The sequence below is a fragment of the Miscanthus floridulus genome, chromosome 15 (genome assembly GCF_019320115.1).
Source record: "Miscanthus floridulus cultivar M001 chromosome 15, ASM1932011v1, whole genome shotgun sequence".
In the NCBI taxonomy this organism is placed as follows: Eukaryota; Viridiplantae; Streptophyta; class Magnoliopsida; order Poales; family Poaceae; genus Miscanthus; species Miscanthus floridulus.
This window is the reverse complement of record NC_089594.1, coordinates 76500992-76517700: the sequence shown is the minus strand read 5'-3', so window position 1 is coordinate 76517700 and position 16709 is coordinate 76500992. Positions and strand designations below refer to the sequence as shown.

The following is a 16709-nucleotide window of genomic DNA, read 5'->3' as shown; positions in this document are numbered from 1 at the left end:
CAGGTGCATCAAATAATAGATTACATTCGTTCAAAAAATGTTATCCTTGTTTCTTAGTGTAAATTTAGGCTAAATCCAGGAACCGTCTCGAAATTTCTATCAATGTGCGGCAACGCCGCCAACTTGCATGGGAGTGGTTTTTTAATTGTATAAAATACGAACGAATTCCCAAAATCATAAAACTTGTCGAGTTGTCGCCATATCGTATGACATGTGGAGATGTCCTGGTTTGTGAGCATCGTACGTGATAACGTGGTCGAAACTTTTTCAAATTTTTTCCACGGCATACGCATACGATATGGCGACAACTCGACAAGTTTCATGATTTTCGGAATTCGTTCACATTTTATACAATTAAAAAACCACTCCCACGCAAGTTGGCGGCGTTGCCCCGTGAGCATGTTGATCGAAATTTCGAGACAGTTCCTAAATTTAGCCTAAATTTACACTAAGAAAAAAGGATAATATTTTTTGAACGAATGTAATCCATTATTCGATGCACCTGCAGTTCAAACTTATATTTTCTGAAAAAATTCAACAAAACAAAATAAACTATAGAAATATGACAAAAGGCAATGAAAATGTCCCAAATTTAAACATGTTGTTTGTGGTAGTGTACTAAAGCTTAAAAAAAATTGATGGCAAAAAACCAAAAAAAAATTTATTTTGCCGAGTGCCTAGGGTTGGCACTCGGCAAAGTAATAACTTTGTCGAGTGCCGCCCAGCTGGCACTCGACAAAGAGCTGCTGATTTTTTTTAAAACTTCGCCGAGTGCCAGATCACGACACTCGGCGAAGAAAATTAACTTTGCCGAGTGCCGCCGATCTGGCACTCGGCAAAGCCGCCCTTATCCCTTCACCCGCGCTCGGCCGGCTCTCTCTCTCTCTCTCTCTCATTTCTCTCTCCCTCTCACCTCTCTCTCCCTCTGCCGCCGCCGCCGCACATCGCCGGCCCGCGCCTCCGCCCCGGCCACTGCGCCTCCCCGCGCGGGCCCCCGCGGCGCCCATCCCCGTCCGCCTCCCTGTGCCGGCGCCTCGCGCGGCGGCCCGCGTGGCCCGTACCCGTCCGCCTCCCCGCGCCGGGTCCTCGCGCGGCCCCCGCCCCCGCCCCCGCCCGGCCTCCACCGCCCGCGCCGGCCCCCTTAGCGGCCACCTCCCCCGCCTGCGCGCCCCCCTCGGCGACCACTGCCCCTGTCGGCGGCCACTGCAGAAGAGAGGAGGAGGAGGCAGGGGAGAAGAGAGGAGGAGAAGGAGAATGAGAGGAGAAGGAAGGTGCCGGCCTAGGCCCGTCGACCCTCACGCCGCTGCGGTCGTCCCCGCCGTCGTCGCCGACCCTCGTTGTTGCCATTCTCGTCGTGAAGGTATGCCCTACACCTGTAGTAGTTAGTAGTAGTACTTAGTAGTGTTAGTAGTAGTTAGTAAGTAGTAGTAGTTAGTAGTTAGTAGTGTTAGTAGTATTGTTAGTAGTAAGTAGTGATAGTAGTAGTGTTAGTAGTAGTAGTGTTAGTGTTAGTAGTAGTTGTAGTGGTAGTAGTACTTGTTGTTGTACTACTTCGATACTTTCATCTGCATGAAAAGAGAACTAAAGTACATGGCTCGTCTTGGTATATAAATGTTTGTTGGCCTTCGTGCCTATGTTTGGTATATATGTGGTTGTTGGCCATCGCGCCTACGTTTCTTGCAGGTTTTGGAAACCTCCCCGTGCAGGGGAGGTGCTGCCGAAATTTTCAATGGATTCTAACCTATTGCCTTTTTATGTAGGAGAAGGACCCGTGGGAGGGACTCGGCGACCCCGATCATCTTCGTCGGCACTGCTGGTCTACCTGCACCGCAGCGCGTACGCCCAGACATAGGTAATCTTCTTTGTGTTTTCATTTTTATTTATTTATTCTAACGCTCAATTCTCATTACTTGTAATCATCTTTGTGTTTTCCTCGCAGTCCCAGGCGCACCAAGGCCAGAAATGCAACGAGTTCATGGCGTACGCCCTGGCACACAAGGGCAAGGCGACGGCTCCAGAAGTCACCTACAACTCGGCGGACGGGCCCGAGGCGTACACCAATGCGAGCGTCCACAGCAAGCTTAGCGAGTACACCTCGGCGGCCCGCGAGCGCCATGGGGAGGACTTTGATCCGGCCACCCATCCCCTGGACACAGACCTCCTGATGAGGCTGGGAGGAGGGAAGCAGCACGGCCGGTACTGGATGGCGGACAGCACAGTCGACTCCGCCTCTGTTCCCATCCTCGCCGAGATTCAAGCAAGGAGCACGAGCTCCTCCCTCCCCATACGCTCTCGGCAGCAGAGCTCACAGCAGCAGATGGCAGAACTTCAGGTTAGTACTGTTTTATTCGTCGTTCATTGCTTTTACACATCTACCTTGCCTTTGCATTGTTTAAACATTGCGGGTGGAATATTGCAGGCCGACTTGTGGAGGTTGGAGGCCCAGCAGGCGGCCCAAGCGGAGGCCCATCGGCTGGAAATGGAGGCTGTACAAGCCTAGAGGGCGGCCGAGGCGCAGAGGCTGCATGACATGTTCAGCTTCATGGCGAGCCTTCAGGCCTTGCCAGGTGTGGTCGTGCCCCAGTCGATGCTCGCTCCAGTTGTGGCTCCTCCTCCTCCTGTAGGGACTCCGGTGAGTATATATGGTTGTTTATTCATTTAGCTTGTGCGGCCCTCCTGTAGATACTCATGAATTCGCTTCTCCTTTGTGCAGCCACAGTCGGCGGGTTTGAACCCGACTCCTCAAGGTGGCCCTTCTCCACAGGCCGGGTGGCCAACTGGCCCTCCTCAAGGTGTCAGTTCACACTCCGGGTGGGGAGGCTGGCAGTAGGTACCGTTTATTTGTTTCTTTTCATGTTGCATGGACTTGTGTTAGACTTAGCCTTATGTTGGACTACTACTAGAGACATATATATATTGTGATGGATATTGTCATGGATGATGCGAATGTATGTGATGAATTATGGACAATGGATTTATATGTGATGTATTATGGATGGTGGATGTGTATGTGATGGGTTATGGATGTGTATGTGATGGGATATGGATGTGTATGTGATATATCCTGTGCTGTGTGTTGATATATATGTGATTTCTTTGTTTGTGCTGATGGAAAGCAAAAAACCAAAAAAAAAGCATTTTTCCTCTCTTTGCCGAGTGCTACACTCGGCAAAGAGGGCTTTGCCGAGTGCCGTGACCATGGCACTTGGCAAAGCTGGGAAGTAGAGACCTAATTTCTCAGCTTTGCCGAGTGCCAGAGCCATGGCACTCGGCAAAGATTTTTTTTAAAAAAAAAATTCTTTGCCGAGTGCAAGAGTATGACACTCGGCAAAAAATTTTCAAAAAACAAAAGAAAAAATTCTTTGCCGAGTGCCGCTGAGGTGGCACTCGGCAAAGAGGCCGTCAGAGTTGACGTCGGATTTTTTTTTTTGCCGAGTGCGGACGTGACACTCGGCAAAGGCTTTGCCGAGTGCCTGATATGTGGCACTCGGCAAAGAAACCTTTGCCGACTGCTCTTTGCCGAGTGCAATAGGGGCTTTGCCGAGTGCCCTAAGCACTCAGCAAAGAGGTCGTCTGCAGTAGTGATTGTGGGCCCAAACACTTGGGGTTGGGCTTTGTCTTCCGAATGGGCCTCCCATCGCGCCGAGGGCCCGAAGCCTGATCCACAGCATCCTGCGCCTCTTTTCCTGCCTGCACCTCCTCTTCTTCTTCTTCTTCAGCAGCAGCAACATCAGTTGCAGGAGCACTAACAAAGGGATGACAGTATATATAAGCAAGAAGAGCTGCGTGCAGTAACTAAAGCTGATTAGAGAGGTTTATTCCAGCTGCTACGTAACACTAACATCACGCTAGGGTATTCTTAGGTACCATGGTTTTTTTTTTCTAACACAATGAACAAAGATGTATAGTTCAAAGAGTGCTCTTAGTTCTTCCTGTTGTCGAGAGAAATGTTCTATGAATTTCCTGCGTGCATCCCTGCTGGATCCGCCGCTGCTCCAACACCAATTGCCAGGTTCCAACGTTGTTCCACTTGTTCGTCTGTAAACTCTTGTGATCCACACCTTGGTCCCACTGATCTCACAAACTGCATCCGGAACTGGCATGCTACCAGTGACCTCCTCATTCCCCTCTGATCTTTTCACACCGCTGTCACTAACTGCATCCGGAATTGGCGTGCTACCGATGACCTCATCAGTCCCCTTCAATCTATCTGGCGATGCAGTCACAATCGGTTTGCCTTCATTCTCAGCTTTTAAGTTGCCAGAATCTACTTTTACTGTACCTTTATTGTCTTTGACGACACTATCTGAGCATGAGGCTGCTTCTGATACAACACAACCTGCGTTTTTCTCGTTGCATTTGTTGCTGCTGCTAGTAGGCCCTTTTGCAACATCAGCGATGTCTTCCAAACTCTTAACAGGGTATCCAGACTCCATATTTGCTTCTTCTGATGCCAAGACCTTGATGCATTTGTTAGTCTTACCAGTGTCTCCAAACTCCCCACTTGCTTCATCTGATTCTGCAACACTGATGCCTTTTATACTCTTAGCAGCGTCACCAACCTCTACGACCATTTTTGAGTTGTCTGCTTCCAATTCCCCGTCCTTTATGCTGTCACAGCCCACATATGCATCTGCTTTTGATATAGCATCATGCAGCCTGGCACTTTCGAATTCTTCTAGCAGTAGCTCTCTTATTCTCTGCCTTAGACCAGATGCTTCTTCAGGCTTGAACCAACTGCGATTAAACTGTGGAATATACAAGTCTAGTGTCAAACATCTTAGTCAGTCTTAAAAGCTCAAAGAAACAGCATGGCAAGAACTGAACAAGTACAGAAAGTAGGTGGCAGCACTAACCATGCCAAGTTTATCGGTTGTGAACCTTGCTGGTGCCTCTTTTATAAACTGTTCAATATAATAAAGCATGAAGATGCCACAGTCGTACGCATTATTCTGCTGCGGAACCTAGCAGTTGTTAAAACCATGTTATATTGATTTACCAGTAAACTGTACCAAGTAATCGCAATCTCAACAAATATTTAACGCAAACATCTGGAAACCTATATACCAAGGGGAACTGATGGAAGCACTTTATAGTGTTACTTTGCAACATTGTTAAACTGTATGTACCTGGACAGTTTCCTTGCGTATATCAGTTAGAAGACACGGCCAAGCTGGCTCTGCAGCGGATAAGAAGCGTCATTCCTTTTCAAGGTACCTGCAACATGTAGTTGATGCTGTCAGTGTTGTCAGTGTTGTGCAGAGTACAGTAGGTCACTTACACTAAAACTCAGCAGCAAGCAAGTCTGCCATATTTTAGAATTTCTTGTTTCTGAATAACAAGAGTAAAAAAAAACTAAAATCTAGCTGGTTAACTATAGCTGAGATTGTTACTTGCCTCCCAACTGTGTTCAAGATCTTATTACTGCGATGCATCCCTAGGGAGTCCAGATGAAGTATGGTTGGTTCTGAAATTTCCTCTTTTGGAGGAAGGCAAATGATTACCAAGCTCCAGTGCTCCCTGGTTTATAATGCAAATAGGAAAGTCTCCATAAAATATACTATATAAAAAGGTACAGCATGAAAAAACATGATTGTAGGTTTCAAAATTCAGCATATGCTAAAAGGCAACATTTCAGGTGACAATAAAAAAGGTTTAACAGCAATAAGGAGAACATTAGGTACCTCTGAGCCACATTCCTGATATGATAGAATTTAAAATGGATCCACATGAACCATGAGGCTTGCTAACAAGCTAATAATGTCTTAAACTTATACAAGTGTGCCTTTGAGAACAAATTATATTAATAATTGTATTTTGGCTTCATAATGTAAATGTCTTATCCAGTATGAACTTACTTTGCATGGATAGGCAAGATGATGTATTCGTTATTGAATATATTGACACCTTTCCACCATCTTCTCAACTTTGGAAAGTCACGCTAGAACAAAATCCAATGGAAGAAATACATATAAGATAACATGTTATGGTAATATAAAAAACATGATGAATAAACAAGTAGCACAGAAGATAATGTCAACACATGAACACAAAAGAAATGAGAGAAGAAAACCGGGAGGAATTTTTATTAGAAAAATAAGATGATCAAATTTTGTGAAGGACTGGTGGGAAAATAGTGCAAATGAGCTATATTAAAATGCAGTTGAATAAAACTCAAGGATGTGTTTAGTTGCCTTCTTAAACCTGCATTGTATATCCTGAATGAGTGGAAGCATGATGAGTAGATGCAATGAACCAAAAAGAAGTGTGTCCGATTGCATGGGCGGATGCAGTGACCTTGTATACATGGATGCAATGACCTTGTAAAGATGTTTGGTAGTTTGTATGAGCGGGTGCAGTGGCCACTCCACCTGATACTGACATGTGGGCCTATAACAAATGCAATGCATCCATCGAGCCTGCATGAGAGAAGCTAAATTTGGGGTTTGCACTAATATGAGATGATGGTGTATTTCTGCATCCACCCGTACGGGCAACCGAAACCTTCTCTATAAGATGATACGCATCTACCCGTGCAGGATGACCTTCATGCGAGGAACCAAACACATCCCAAAATGTGCACCCAACCAATAAACAGTCCAGGTCACAAGGGGCACAAGAAAAAAAATGGTAATTCCTCACTCAAAAAGAAAATAATTGGTCAATTGAAGTTTCACACTCAAGAAGGCGGCTTGGCATAGTGGCTGAGTCTCTCTACTTGTGGCTTGGAGGTCCTAGGTTCGAACCAGCCTCCTTGCAGAATAAGAAAGGGTAAGGCTATCCAGAAATTCCCTTTACTTGTGACTTGAAGGTCCTAGGTTCGAACCAGCCTCCTTGTAGAAAAAGAAAGGGTAAGGCTGTCTAGAAATTTATTTCTGCAGATCTCGCCTTGTACGGGAGCTTTCAGAACTGGGTACACCATTTTTTAATTGTGGTCCCTCACAAGAAAAGAAGAAAAAATCCCTTCCTGTATGTGAGCTTTCAGAACTGGGTATGCAAACTTTTGAATTTTAGTCCCACCCAAGGAAAGAAGGATCTACCTCATAGCCACTAGCGAGGAAGAATATAAACTACGTATTCGACAGTGTTGATCCTATCTCCTTCCAATAATGGTGGTGCGCTGCGGCACAATCAATGAATGAACCCTAGTTGAAAGGTTTTAACTCGCAGGCCATTTTGGTTGTGGCTTCTTTCGAAACACTAAAACAAGTGTGCGTTTGAGTCTAAGTACAGTTGTGGTCTGTGGGATCCATGAATAAGGTCTAGTCTGGTTCTCGGCAGGAGCTTCCGGTTTGAGCTCTATCATGCCACACATATCTTTTGTTTGGATAGCATTTCTCTCAGACGTGTCGCATATGAAAGTTTAACTATTTGAGTTGGTGTGTGTGTGTCCGTTTTTCCTTCTTTGTATTTGGGTACTAATGATTCATTCCTTCTTAACAAGGGGATGAGCAGCTCTCTTGACAATTTGGGGAAAAAATAACATAAACTTATTACAAGGCGCTCATGTATTACGTACCCTGAATAGTATAATTATCCCAATTTTGAACAAAGACATAATGCAAGACATTTGGTAAGAGAAGTATGACTTCATCACAAAAAAAGATCATACCCGCTGAAACAATGCTTTTTCAAGCTTTCCAAAAAAATACGTGTTAAATATGTAGAATTTGTCTCTGAAATTTTCATTACACAATCTGGTCCTTTCGATGTACCTGCACAGCAAAATCTCAGAAAGAATACAGAGTGCAGTCTTAATACCTCCCAGGAAATAGCATAGCTCAGAGTTCACATAATACTACTTTACAAATTCTTCAGCTAAATAGCCCACAGTGAATAGTTTGGTGGTGTATAAGACAATACAATGTGAAACAACAGTAGAAGACCAAGCATTAAATTTCTTAAAAAATAGCAAGCATTAACACCTAAATACTCCCATGGTAACCCTTTCATCGATTACTTCTTATTTGTTTGAAATATAAGCGATACACTGAAGCAATTTGAGGAAAAAAAATCAAAATATAAAGTTACCACTTACTTGATGTAGAAGTTTATCACGTGTGAAGACAAAAATACTTCAGGATCAAGACATTTAGTATCAGATGTGGTGAGCACGACAGCTTCTCGATCATCTCTGTTTACATAATAAAATCAATGGAAGGTAAAATGAACATCGACCATGAATTCATGATCTTCGGAGAAAAATGCACAATATTCACCTTGATGGGTAGTAGATCTTTGGTTCATTCCTGAAAACACAATTGGTTGAGTTGAAACATAAACTAAAAGGTAAGCTAATAATGTACATGATGAATACAACACTAGAGAGGAGCTTACAGTCTGTCAGACATCTCACAGTTTACTTCTTCCTTCGGTTCCATATCTTCATCATCCAATAGAACCACATCTTGAACCTTAAAGGCCACTCATACAAATAAATGTATAAGTTCAAAATTACATGTAAAAGTCGAAAACCCTTTGGTGAAGATGTACACATATTGGGGAGTCTGGGAATGTGAAGGACACAAACTTCTCCAAGAAAGACACGTTCACGGACAAAATCAATCTCCACATGTTAAGTCCTCTAATGTTGCACTGGATCTGTGGAGAGGTAATCTGCGCTTTTGTTGTCACTGTAGACAACAGTAGTTTTCTGTAGAGGACGACGGAGCTCAGCGAGCAGCTGGCAGAACCAACAAACTTCAACGACAAGGCTTGTGATTGGAGCGAGGCACGGTATGTTGTCATTTGGAAGACCAAGAAATGAGGTTGTCACCAACAAAAACTCAATAACCAGATGTGGATCGCCGTGTATCTAGGCAGCTCGGCCAATGAACATCGGAGTACACTATGAGGGTGTTGATAGAGTTGTGAGAGAGCTGAAGATGATGGGCTAAAGTGCCTTTCACATACCACAGTATGCTCCTGAGGACAGTGCATATGCAACCACGCTTGCTGCATAGCATGTGTGATAATGTCGGGGTGAGTGAGATTGAGGTACCGTAGGGTTCTCGCAAGGCTCCTATAGGGGCTTGGATCAGCAACAGGTCTTCCTCCTTTGGCTGTAAGCTTGGAGGTGGATTTAATGGCGGTGGACCTAGGGTTGCAGTTTGTCATCTTGGCGTGTTCCTGAATTTCAGCAGCATATTTCTCTTGGGAGCAGTGATGGGAAGAAAGTAATGGAGTGGACCAAGGTCTGTCATTGCAAACTCTTGCTGGAGAGAGTTGATGACTCGACAAAGAAGAGTTGTAGTGGAAGAATTGAGGTTGATGTCATCAACATAGAGGAGCAAGTATGCTGTCTTGCACCCTTGGTTGAAGCTGAACAGTGAGGGGTCACACTTGGAGACTTTGAAACCGATGGAGAGAATGAACTCTAGGAACTGACTGATCTAGGCATGGGGAGCCCATTTGAGACCGTCAAAGGACTTGTTGAGGCAGTAGACATGATGGGGATTGGCAGGGTCAATGAAGCCAAAGGTGGCTGACAATACACCATTTCTTGAAGGACGCCATTGAGAAAGGTGTTCTTTACATCGAGTTGGTGCATAGGTCAATAGCTGTTTTGATTGTCGCTGATTTGATGATGAGGTTGAAAGTCTCGTCGTAATCAACGCGAGGTTGCTGTGAGAAACCACACAAAACACTGTGTGCCTTGTACCGAGCCAAGGAGCCATTGGAGTTGTATGGGTTTTGGTATACCCATTTGCCAGAGATGACGTTGGTGTTGGGAGGTGGGACAAGGTCCCATGTTTGGTTGGTTGTGAGAGCATTGAACTCCTCGACCATGGCAGCATACCAAAAGAGATCAGCGAGCGCACCATGGTATTTTTTCAACATTGGAGAGAGGGTGGGTCGATGATGGAGGCACTATAGGTGAGGCAGTCCTTGGGAACGCAAATGCCCCCTTGGCATAGGCCAGTGGCGAAGCTACATTGTAGCTTGTTGGTGCGTATGCACCCACAAAAATTTGAAAAACCAATAATAGGATCAAACTTTCACCATGTTTGCAGCTTAAATTTTCACACCTATAAGAGAAGCGCATCACCCTCTAATTTGCTCTAGCTTCGCCACTAGCATAGGTGGACATTGGGTGTGAGTTTTGGATAGGCTTGACACTGCTACGTGGGCACCGATAGGCCATTGTGACTCCCACGCGCTTGTTTTGGGGTCTCAAAGTAGGCCTTGGTGTAGGGGAGACAACTGTCATGGGTACGATAGCAGGAGCCACGTGCGGCAAAGAAGGCGTGTGCGCAAGGACTATGCATGGCATAGGGGGCGTTCCTAGTGTGGAAGAAACGACGGGTGAAGGGTAGGAATGTGCTGAACAAGACTGGACGGATGCAGTTGTGCGATTGTCGGCTAATTGTAGCAGCGCCTCATAAAATAGAGACATGTTTGGAACACGTAGCACAATGATTCCACCATGATGGGCCCTTTGTGTGGGCATTGGAGTCAAGACAAAGGGCAGGATGCAGCAGTCATCCTCCTCCAAGAACCTTTAGGAAGAAGAGTCTAGTGCGGATCGATCCGCATATGGAAAACATGATTCATAAAAAAAACGTGTCATGATATAATCACACAATTAGTAGACAAATCGAGGCAACAATATCCTTTGTGGTTTGTGGGGTATCCAAGAAGGATGCACTCTGTAGACCGAGGAGCAAGTTTGTGGGGAATTGTGGAGGAAAGGTTAGGATAACATCGACATCCAAAAACCCAAAGGTGACCATATGATGGTGAAATTTAAGGTTTTTATGGGAGGCGATTAAGGATGTGTGTTGATGTAAGAAGTGCTTCAGCCCAAAACTTAGGAGGTAGACATACTTCGAAAAGCAAAGCTTGGATGATGTTATTGGTAGTTCTAATGATGTGCTCAGCTTTACCATTTTGTTGTGATGTGTAGGGATAGGAGAAAAGCAGCTAGGTGCCAAGGGTGAGGAAGAAATCCCGAGTGAATGCGTTGCCAAATTTTTTTTCTATTGTTGCATTGGATATAGGAGAATCGAGTATTTTGTGGTGTGTAGAGACATAGGCACTGAAATGTCAAATTTTTGTACAAGAGGGAAAGCCCACAGTGATGAATGTAATCATCTAAACAAACATGATAATACTTGTTGCCGGATATACTTTTAATTGGAGATGTCCATACATCATAGTGAACAATCTGGAAAGATTTATTTGTGTACGACAAAGAAGACTGAAACAGAAGCTTGGTATGCTTTCCTAATTTACATGCATGACAAGTAGGAGTAGCTGATCTACTGCATGAGATGGTGTTTGTGGTGGTGAGGTGTTGAAGAATAGAAGTTCCAACATGACCAAGGCGACGATGCCAGAGTGTGTTGTCGATGGATGGCATAATGAAGGCATGTGGCAGTGCTGGAGGGATAGGGTATAGTTCGCCGGAGCTATTGCAACAAAGCATCACTATCTTGGTTTGAAGATCCTTCATAGAGAGGCCAAAAGGGTATAATTTTTCTCAAACATGCAGGAGGATTGCATATCATTTCATTAATAAGTAGAAAAATGGTCCGAATACATGGCAATTCCATGACTTGGGTTAGTTTTTTTTACATTCGTGCCCTTTTAATTAGATAAAAACAACATAGCTCTACTAATGTCCTAGAAGAGAGCCCAACGCCTTGGCTCCAACCATCACCCAGAGGTGACCTTGGTTGTGCACCTCATGCAACAGCATGCCTCTGAGGGTGAGATGTTCTCAAACATGCATCTGATGTTTCTAGATCATCCAAGCAATGAGGATGACTAATGTGTTTAGTCCCTTCCTCGCTGCCTTAGGCGTCCTGCGTGTGCTTCATCGCCACCAAGATTGGAACTCATCGTCATCTTGTGAAGGCGTAAGGACATCAAGTCCTAGATGATGAAGCACAAAAAACCACACTTAGCATGAGAACACACAAGATATCAAGACATGGTCAATAGTATCACTGTCTTTGTCACATAAAGGGCACCATGGAGGGTGAGGCAATCCATGGCGAGCCAGGTGTTCTATCATCTAGCATCGCTTGTGTGCTGCCATCCAGAGAAAGAACTTGCACTTCAACGGTTCCCAAGTGTTCCAGATGCACTTGTGAGGCTCAAAAACAATAGTACCATTGAAGAATCGACGATAGGTGAACTTGGTGGTATACAGACTAGAGCTCGACAGACTCTAGACCAGAGCTCGACAGACTCCATACATGGACGGCTTCTAGGTCCGCAAGCAACTAAAATCATCCCAAACCCATCTCAAAGTTGTAGATAGTTGACAATCACCGCAACCGAGAGACCTCCAGAAATGTCATGAACCTAGGTCCAATCTTGAAGTGCCTCAGCCACATTTTGTCATCCCATAGCACGCCTTTTGATGAAGGGATCAGATCCAGCGCTAGATCTTGGACGGACTTGCCGTGGAGCCATAGGTCTGTCTAGAACTTTGTGTTCTGCCTATTTCCCACCATAGAAGTGATCGAGATTGCAAACATGGATTTGGCACAAGGGTGCATCTCAACATCAAACTTATCCCATGGCCGCGTATGATCCGTCTTGCTCAACTACAACCAACGCATTCCGAGAGCCCATCCCAAGGTCTCCAAGTTCTGAATGCCAAAGCCTCCCAACTTGATCGGCTTGCAAGCCCTTTCCCAAGCAATCGGTCAATGCCCGCCACTGACATCCCGATGTCCCTTCTAGAGGAATGCCTTACAGCATTTGTCAATTGCGCGAATCACTCATTTGGGGACGTCCATGGCTATTAGCATGTAGATCGGCACGATGGTGAGCACCGCATGGATGAGGATGGATCGCCCGGCGGTGTTCAGCAAAGCTACCTTCCACCCAGGTAGCATATCGTGGATCTTGTCAATGATGGGTTGTGATTCCACCTTGTCATCTTCCTTATCGATAGCGGCAAACCAAAATATTTGCACGAGAATTCCTTGATCTCACAGGGAAGGGTCATAGTGATCACTGAGAGCTCGTCACCCTAGCATCGTATTGGGACCATAGAGCTCTTGGCCACATTTGTTTGTAGCCTGATGCGTCTCCAAACAACTGCATGATGGCCTTGTTCGTTGATAAGTCCTCCGGTGTTGGCCAAACGAACAAGACAACATCGTCGGTATACAATGATATGCATTGCTCAATGCAGTGGCTACAAAGTGGTTGTAGAGATGGTGAGACAAGAACATTGTTTAGATGAAGTGGTCCACGAAGACACGATTGGAGTAGAGCCAGAGGCAGTATTAGTGAGAACCATCACCAACCATGACTCCGGAAGGAGGCATGTGTTGAGGAGTGGATAGATTACCAGAGTTGGAGGAGAGGTGCTAAGAAGCACCTGAGTCCATGTATATCATGGAGAGGTGGTGTTCACTTGAAGGGCCATGGCGTTCATGGGGAAGAGCAGCAGCAATGGTTGCAGCTAGTGTGGCAGTGGGATATGCTTGTGGGTGCTCACCCATGGTAAGAAAGAGAGGAGCACGAAGAGAGAAGGATTGGCAGCAGGATGATGAATTAGGCTGGTACCATGAAAGAAGATAGGGGGAATAAATTTTCTATTGTTGTAGGCAGTACTTATAAAACAGTGAGTGTACATGCAAAGGGAAGAATACAAAATATCCTCTAATGTAGCATAATTAATACAGCCTATAAAATTACATGCAGATATGATCTGCTATTAGGTTCCGAGATGAATGAGATATGAAAACTAGTAATGGCTAGGATAATGCCATTCTAACAATTATTATCAAATACCAACCTTTCGAGAATGAACAGAAGATGAATTCTGAAGCTGTTGCTTCCTCCTGCATAGAAGGATGCAGGATTAGAGCTGATGATTGATACTTCTAAATGGAGCGAAGTAATAAGTTATAAATATAATAATTTAGTACGTCATACATGCCAATAGATATGACCATACGTGCACAATATGCAAATGCTTGTGAAACATAACTATTAAGTAAGGCAGAGAATATCTTTAAAAAGCATACAAATTTCCATATAAGGTCACATTTTCATTAACCCAGATGGTTGTACAAAATGCACAGATAAAATCATAAAATTACTAGTTAGAAAGGTAATAACATAAATAACTTGTCTATAAACACACAAGGAAAATGGACGCCTACCTCTTAGACAATCTACTGGGAAGTGGACTTTCATAATCAGACTCCTTTGGATCAGTGGCATGAGCCCTTCGTTTGTTCATAGAAGGTTTCCTTTTTCCACCATGGCCTTGGTTTCTCCTTTTATTCAAGGGTAGCTGCATTCACAATTCCCTCATAAGTCACAAATGTCCAAGAGAGAGATGCCCGTGGATAAACAAAGCAAGAGAGAGAGAAGGGGGGTTGAAAAAAGTGTATTTTACCTGGCCATCATTCTTCTTGTGCCCACTAAACTTGGGAGATGATTTCGAACAATGTTTGCGGCTCACATGTTCCCCCTGCTCATCCTCATCCACCGGACCTATACACACAAATGAAACATAACAAATCGGTTACTGCTTGTATCAGTGAATGTTATGACCGACATCACGTATCAACACCAGGGCCAACCCAGTGGCTAGGCCACATTGGTGGCCAGGGGCTAGGCGCTCAGGATAGGCTATCTTTAGATATTTTTCCTATTTCCATAATTATAGGATCGTGATTGATTTGCTTGTAAGGTGAAGGGATAAATACCCCTTGACTCTTTTGGAAATAATGAAGCAAGGCAATATTCTTGCCTGGCCTCAAGGGCCATCTACCGAGCCTCCCTTCTCCCTCTCGTGGTCACGCGCGCCCGCTCACCCTAGCGCCGCTGCCGCTCGTCACCAACCTGGGGCCAAAAATTACGACCTCAGCCTCCCACCTCGTACCCCTACGCTCTTCGCAGTGGCGGTAGGATCCAGGATCCTAGCAGTGAACAATTAAAGCATATTTAACGATAGATTTGTTCTGCTTGATACTCCGCATAGATAGCATGCATTCCCGCGATAAATTCAATAACCCCATGACATGAGCCCAAATTCTCCCAATCCACCTTTAACCACTTGTAGACTTTTTTTTCCGTGACAGTGCCTAGACACATATTAACCACTTGCAGACATGCAAGGTTAAAAATGATAACGACAGCAAGCGTAGGAATCTTACTGAAATTGTATACGCCCTTAGAAGCAGAAGGAAGATCCGGTCCCAAACCAATATCAGCCTGCAAACCAAACGAGAAATGGTACTCTGAATAATCAACACGATGTAGCTCATAAAGGGAGCGCACAAAACCTAGGTACACACCTCAAGAACTGAACACGCACAGATAATCAGACAACACAGCTCGATACAAGAATACAGCTCGATACAAGAGCACAGGAGCGATATAGGGGTGCATGTGGATCAACAAAGCAAGAGTTGAAAAAATGTATTTTACCTGGCCATCATTCTTCTTCTGCCCACTAAACTTGGGAGATGACTTCGAACAGTGTTCGTGGCTCACATGTTCCCGTTGCTGATCCTCATCTACCGGACCTACACACAAATGAAATATAACAAATCAGTGACAGCTTGTATCAGTGAACAGCTACAATAGATTCAACGACTGTTTTGTTCATTGATACTCCACGGGGATAGCATGCATTCCCGCGATAAACTCAATAACCCCGGCCATGACATGAGCCCAAATTCTCCCAATCCAGCTTGAACCATCCGCAGATGTGCAAGGTTAAAAATGGTAACGACGGCAAGTGTAGGAATCTTACTGAAATCATCTACGCCCTTAGAAGCAGCAGGAACATCCACATCTAGTCCCAAACCAACAGCAGCCTGCAAACCAAGCGAGAAATGGTACTCTGAATAATAACTGATGGGATATAGCTGATAAAGGGAGCGAACAAAACCTACGCAGTACGCACACAACTAAGGTGCAGAAAGCGCACAGATAATCAAATGCCACAGCTCATTTTCGTTGCAAGAGCACAGGAGCGAGCTAGCAGGCGTGCGTACCTTGGCCGCTGCACGGGTGAGTCGGAAGTGCGGCCCATCATCAACCGGCGCGCCGGGGCCGAAGCGCCGCTCGAACTCGTTGCGCGGCTCCTCAAACCTTTGGCGGCCACCTGGAGACGTGGGGGCTTGCGGTGCTGGCGCGGGGGAGTCGAAGCTAGCGTCGTCCGCGTCGTCGTGAGAAAAGGCGGACAGAAACACGTTATACCAGTCGATGTCGCTCCGCCTCGGCACCATCGTCCCTACCGATGAGCCTGCGATCAGGGAGGGGGAGATTCAAATGGGGGTAGCCGGGTAGGTGGTATGGGACTTTGCGTTCTGGAGTTTTGTGCGAGGGAAACGCATGCAAGGAGCGTGAGGAGAAGAAACGGAGGTTTGCCACTTAATTTTGTCACTCAGCTTATGCTGGGAGGAGGATTTGGCTGCGGCGTGGGCGCGGGTTCGATAGTGCTAGGCCTTGTGGGCCGATGTCAGTTACCAGGCACTGTTAGTTAGGTTCAGACCCGCTAAGGTCATGTTTGGATCCAGGCAGCCAATAGGTACTCCCTTTGTCCCATTATATGTGTCGTTTTAGCTTTCTAACCAGGTACAACAAAGATTCTCTAAACCTGGACATACGGTGTGTCCGGGTACATGGAACATTCTATGAATCTAGACACTTAAACACACCGCAAGAACGACAGATATAGTGGGACAGAGAGATATAATAATTAGCTCCTTTAAATTCAAATG

The 16709-nt window shown here is 45.3% G+C and overlaps 1 pseudogene; it reads right to left on the bottom strand.

Annotated features, from left to right (window-relative positions):
* Positions 1-3549: 3549 nt before the first annotated feature.
* Positions 3550-16214, bottom strand: LOC136507698 (ubiquitin-like-specific protease 1C; annotated as a pseudogene).
* Between the last annotated feature and the right edge of the window lie 495 nt (positions 16215-16709).